We start from the raw sequence: 6,296 nt of genomic DNA, 5'->3' as shown, positions 1-6,296 counted from the left end.
TGTTTCTCTCAGCAGATTTATTGGGTGTTTTGGGTGTAAATGCCAGAGGGCCTGGCTGGGGCTGAAGGACCCTCCTCAAAGCCACGGGTGGGCACCATGCTTAGGGGAGGACCTGGGGCCACTTGGTTGCATTGTGAAATGTTCATGATTTTTAAACAGTTCTATTTTTTAAAATTACTGAAGTCCAACGGGAGCATTATTCAGCATTTGAGATCCCAGCCAATATAGCACTGCCTGGAATAAAAAGTAAAATGCCCCCCGAAACCCCAGCCCTCAGTTCTCCCTCCCTGAACCCCACTCCTGAGAATCTTCTCACAACCTTGGCTTGTTGATTCCACATTGAGGCTGCGTCCCTGCTCTGTTGCCCGGTGGACCCAGGTACTTTTGACTCAAAACAAATTTGTTTACATCCTTTTATGGTCACAAATAATAAAAAGCAGCTTCTGAACAACGAGGTTGAGATAAACACCAGGACCAGACCAGTCACCTGCCCCGGGAGCCGTGGGTAGGCCGAGGGTCCCCCTCAGGACCCCTCATTCTGCCTGAGTGTGCAGCAGCCCCCCTGGGACAGGAGCGTCAGGGCTGGTCTCCTCTGCGTCTCCTGGCAGAGGCGTTGCTGTCGTAGCTGGTGCTGTGCGCTGCTGGCAGTAGGAGTCTCTGTGCCTGGCAGCCCTCGACGCCTGCTGGATGCGTTTGCAGGGCTGGGCAGGCACCTGTCCCATGGCCCAGCCCCGAGGGTCTCGTGGCACCAGCCTGGCAGGACGGGCACCTGTTGCACGGCCCAGCCCCAAGGGTCTCATGGCACCAGGCTGGCAGGACGGGCACCTGTCCCACGGCCCAGCCCCGAGGGTCTCGTGGCACCAGCCTGGCAGGACGGGCAGCAGGGAGATGGCCCAGGCCATTGCGAGGACACTCACCAGCCTGGCAGGACGGGCACCTGTCCCATGGCCCAGCCCTGAGGGTCTCGTGGCACCAGCCTGGCAGGACGGGCAGCAGGGAGTTAATGGGAGCCATTGCGAGGACACTGAGATCTCAGAGCTGTGTCATCGCTGATGGAAGAGGTGACGTCCCCTCAACAGAAAGCGCCTTTGTGGGTGACCCTGGCTTGTCCCCATGCAGCCCCCACGCAGGTAGTGGGTGGCCCTCTCCCTCTCCCAGAGTCCCCTTGGGGCACCGAGAACAGCCCCCTCCTTCATCCCTGCTGTCAGCTCATGACACCGGACAATTTGGGTCCCAATTATATCTAGAGAACCAGGGGAAAGGTCACGCTGTCTAGACATTAATCCAGCGCTGTGGCATTTTTTCCTGGGCCTGTATCCTGGCAACAGGAAGGCGAGTGGGGGCCCCAGCTCCTCCCCTCCTCAGAACCTTCTGGGGCTGGAGGTGTGGCGTGTGTGGGGAAGGCAGCCTGGAGAAGGCGGTGTCCTTGGGCTGGACCTGGAGTGGGTAGCCACGCGGGACTCCACGGGAGGAGAAACCACAGCTCTCGGCTGTGCTGGGGTGCGGCGAGCGGTGGCGCGGAACCTCGGGGAGCCGTGGATGACCCAGCCTCGCTGGAAGCTGTGCATGGCCAAGCTCAGGCACCTGCTCTGCCTCTCCCAGTCCTGACTCTGTCTGTCCTGGTCACAGATTCCTGCCTCTCTCCCAGGAGGGCATGAGGACAGTCTGTGCCACTCACCCGCATCTGCTGCCAGCCAGGAGACTCTGGCCACCCCCACCCCACCCAGCCCTGCCTCGAGCTCCTGCACTGGTCCCTGCCCGGTACTGTGTCAGCTGGTGCCTGCCTGTCCCGCCCTGCACTCTTAAGGCTCCTCAAGGACAGACGGACAGACAGGCACGCTAGAGAAGGGACCTCGGCCAGACGGCTTTGCTGCCCCCACCCCCATAGGTGCTTGCTTTGAGCCCCTTGTGAAGGGGAAGCCCGTCTGGGATCCCAGGGCCTGGTGCGGCTGGACGCGGGAGGAGGGCCGCAGTCATGCTTGCACAGAGCAGAGAATTCCAGAACCACAGGCCTTAGGAGAGCTGGGAAGGGGAGGAGAGGGCGCCGCCGTGCCTGGAGAGCCAGAGTCTGCCCGTGTGGAAGCGTCTGGGGCTGTGCTGTAGTGACAGCCCCAGTGTCTCAGGAGCAGAGCAGGACACTGCGTTTCTGGCTGTGCAAGGCTCCATGTGGGTCAGCAGCCGGTCCTGGCTTGTCATGCTGTTAATTAGATTGGAAAACCTCGGCCTTCCATTTCTTAAACTGCTCACTCCTGTAGTCCCCTTCTCTTGCCTGCAGGCCTGGAAGGCTTGGAACCGGTCGGGTGGCTGGCAGGTTGCCAGGAAGGAAGCTCACACTGTTTCAGCGTTGGCCAGGTACCTGCCATGCCTGCCTGGCACAGAGACCCTCATTCCTGCCACCTCCCAGGCATTAGGCAGCCAGGTGGACCACCGAGTGGAGAGAACCTCTGAACACCTCAGCACCTGAGGCTCAGGGCCCTGTGACAGGACACAGCCTGGGTCCCCCAAGGCCAGCTGAACCTCTGGAATTCCTGAGCACCGTGACCATGACCTGTGTCATATGTGTGGCCTCTCAGCTTGCAACCTTCCATTCCTGCCTGTGGTATGGTGCCATCTTCACCCCATTCCATGCCAACACACTCACACAGACACTCTCCCAGGCCGATACGCACACATGGCTCTCACACACACACAGGTTCACATACACTCAACTCACACGCACACAAGTTCACATCACACAGCTGACACATGCTCTCACACACACACATGCGGGCACACACAGGCTCTCACACAGGCTCACACACACAGGTTCACATACAGACACACACGTGCAGGCACACACAGGCTCACACATAGGCTCACACACACACAGGTTCACATACACACAGCTCACATGCACAGGTTCTCACACACAGGCTCACACACACACACATGCAGACACAGGCTCACACACACATGGGCTCACACACACACATACAGGCACACACAGGTTCACATACACACACGGCTCCCGCACACACGGGCTAACACACACACACACAGGCTCACACACAAGTTCACATACACACATGGCTCACACATATGGGCTCACACACACACATGCAGGCACACACAGGCCTGCACACACACATGTGCACACACAGGCTCACTGTGAGGTTTAATCTCAGCGAAGCCTGAGCACCTGGACTTGGCTTAGGGACCCTGGCACATCCCCTTGCTGTCTGTCTGTAGAGGGGCAGGAGGGCCCTGGGCTTGGTGGGCTCTGTATGCAGAGGGGCAGGAGGGCCCCAGGCTTGGTGCAGGCATTTGGAGTGCAATGGTGGGACCTTGCCTGTGGGCACTGAGGGGTCTCACCTCTTCCTGCAGCTTTTGAAGGAGTGGGAGGCTCCAGGCTGGAGTTACAGGAACAGAAAAGATGGCAGAAGCCAGGAGCCGGGGCCTGTGCGTGGCTGTCTGGCCTGACAAACCTTGTGCTGTGGCAGGACAGCAATAGGCATCTGTGAGTTGCTGTGCTATGCAGATCTCAGGGCACAGTGGGCGGCACAGGCGCTCCCAGCTGTTGGTCTGGGAAAACGGGGGGTGAAAAATGGGGACTCCGCCCAGCAGCCTGCCAAGGAAAGGGGAGGTGGCAGCCCCAGGTTAGGCCACTGGGTGAGGCAGGGCTGTGGGCCTCCTAGGTGGAGGGGTCTGTTCTTCGGGAGACCACCTGATGGGGGGTTTCAGGAAGGTCCAAGTGGCTTTTTTTTTTTTTTTTTTGCGATGGAGTTTCACTGTTGTTGCCCAGGCTGCAGTGCAGTGGCGTGATCTCTGGTCACTGCAACCTCCGCCTCCTGGGTTCAAAAGATTCTCCTGCCTCAGCCTTCTGAGTAGCTGGGATTATAGGCATGCGGCACCACGCCCGGCTAATTTTTTGTAGTTTTAGTAGAGACGGGGTTTCTCCGTGTTGGTCGGGCTGGTCTCAAACTCCTGACCTCAAGTGATCCGCCCGCCTTGGCCTCCCAAAATGCTGGGGTTACAGGTGTGAGCCACCGCACCCGGCCGAAGTGGTCTTAATGTCCTCACTTTTGACCACTTCTCCTTCCCCATAGGGCAAATTGAGCTTGGAAATGGTGTCCTGGAGCTTAGGGGAGTTGGAAACTGGCTTACGTTCCATGGTGACATGGTTCCTGAGGGTTTGCTGGTCCAGTTCCCAAGTGTTGGCCGGTCTGGTCCCGAGTGTTGGCTGGTGCAGCCCCTGAGTGTCAGCCAGCTGCCCTTGCTGGGCTGGGGTATGTTCCCCGAGCTTCCACCGTCTTCCCTTTCCTTGCTGCTGCGTTCAGTTATTTGCCGAGAGAAAGGTGTGGAGCCCCACAAGCACTTCGGGCGGCAGCAGGACCCTCCCAAAGCTGTGTCCACACACAGCCGGTGCCCGCCTCCCGCCTCCCGCCTTCCGGAGGGCCCGGCTCCGAGGGTCATGTGAGTGGGTCTGGAGATCGGCCTCTCTTGAATCCCAGTCTCCTCAGGGTCAGCCCAGGTTGTCTCCACCCCCATCTGAGTTACTGCGGAACCAGGGGGCTCGTGGCCATTGAGTGACTCCAGTTAATGCTGAATTAGGTACCTCAGGCTGGAGTCACATATTAACAGGAGGCCGGCCAGAGCCCCGCGTTTGGAGGATAGCTTGGTTTTCTCCTGAGTGTATTGAATTAGGTACCTCAGGCTGGAGTCACATATTAACAGGAGGCCAGCCGGAGCCCCGCGATAGGAGGATAGCTTGGTTTTCTCCTGAGTGTATTGCTCATGCCGGGTGGAGGCAGTTCCGTCCTGCAGACTCTGTGGTTCTGCGGTGGGTCCCTTACCAGCCAGTTTAAGACCCTCTTGGACCAGGATTCTGCAGTGTCCTGGGGACAGAGGCTGGATGCGCTCAGCTCCTCACCCAGGGCCCTCCTGTTGGGGATTTGGATTTGGAATCTGAGGCTGTAGGAGCAGCTGCCTCCCAGCGAATTCTGATGCACAGACCGGGGCCTGTCCTGCCAGCAGGTCCTGCACATGAAGCCGGGCCAGGGTGCTGGGTAGTGCTGCTGGGCCCTGGTGGAAACAGTCCCTGCAGAGGGTCCCAGGCGCTGGTGCTGGGGGGAGGGCAGGGAGTGCAGGGCTTAAGGAGGCCATGTGTCGGGACCGTGGCAGGCTGCCCCAGCTCCCGCAGTGCCCGGTCTGCCATCCATAGCGACACAGGGGCACCTTCTCAGGTGGAGGGGGTGGCAGTCACAGCAATACAGGAGCAAATCCAGGCTTCCTGTGCCTCTGTGGTGGGCCCTGGTGGTGCTGGCAGGCCCACGGCACAGGCGGGCTCGGGGCTCCACCAGGGAGCAGTGGAAGGCGCTCTCTGCAGGGCGGGGAGCCACACGGGGAGGTGTGTGGCCGCAGGTAAACACGCCTGGATTGCAACTCTGCTGCGGGTTAGCTGGGGGTCTCCGGGCGAGGGTTCCCGGGATAAGGACACCTGCCCCAAGGTGCCCCACGGAAGACGACCCCCAAGGCGGCCGTGCCTGAGCCTGCATGGAGTCACCTCCCACAGTGCCAAGGCGCTTCCTCGAGGCCCCCGTGGCCCACCTGTGCCAGTGGAGAACTCCCAAGCACGCGGCCAGTGGTGCCTCCAATTTGCAGTCTCCAATCCCTGGTCTGAGGTGTGACCTGACCCTGGACCAGAGCGCTGGGCCAGGTCCTGGCGGCTTCTGCCCTTCAGCTTGGAAGCTCCTGAAAACCGGCTCCCTTCCGGGGCAGCTCTTGGCCCCCACTGACCCTCCCGCAGTCCTAGGTGTGCAGTGGCGTGGGGACCCCGGGAGGCCTGTGGCGCAGCCCGTCCCGCCTCCTGCCTGTCGGTTTCCGTTGCTCAGGCACTGCCTCGCCTGCGCCTTTCTCCCAGACCTGAGCCGCCGCTGCTGGGATCCTTCCCCAGCTAGTTTTCCTTCTCTTTCATGTGTTTCCACTGAAGGTCCAAACCGGTCCAGGCACGGGTTCCAGAACTTTCTGCAGATGTCTTGCACCTGAAAATTTCCTCTGTAGCTGTTCGCAGGAGGTTTCTCAGACAGACGCCCTGGGCTCGGGGGTCACTCAGTCTCGTGGTGAGGGGGTGGGTCTGACTTGTGGCATCGTGGCCTCTCCGTTGGTGCTGCTGGGCCTGTGAGCCGATGGGTGGGCAGCACCGCCCACTGCCTCCTTCCTCACACCAGCCACAGGCTGTGCAGAGCCCCGGCCGTGTGTGCCGTGAGTACAGTGTGACCGCGTCCGCCCGTCTCCCTGGACACGCCTGTCGGAGCCCC

General features: G+C 60.3%; 1 long non-coding RNA gene across 1 annotated transcript; it reads right to left on the bottom strand.

The window, feature by feature from the left end:
- Positions 1–152: 152 nt before the first annotated feature.
- LOC105555504 lies at positions 153–6,092 on the bottom strand. The gene is made up of 4 exons (XR_001008480.1): positions 5,902–6,092; positions 3,352–3,604; positions 978–2,277; positions 153–753 (listed from the first exon to the last, which is right to left on the bottom strand). It is a non-coding gene; the product is annotated as an uncharacterized LOC105555504 (long non-coding RNA).
- Positions 6,093–6,296: the final 204 nt, after the last annotated feature.

The sequence above is a fragment of the Mandrillus leucophaeus genome, unplaced genomic scaffold, assembly GCF_000951045.1.
Source record: "Mandrillus leucophaeus isolate KB7577 unplaced genomic scaffold, Mleu.le_1.0 Scaffold69, whole genome shotgun sequence".
NCBI classification, from domain to species: Eukaryota; Metazoa; Chordata; class Mammalia; order Primates; family Cercopithecidae; genus Mandrillus; species Mandrillus leucophaeus.
This window is presented reverse-complemented; position numbering and strand designations above follow the sequence as displayed.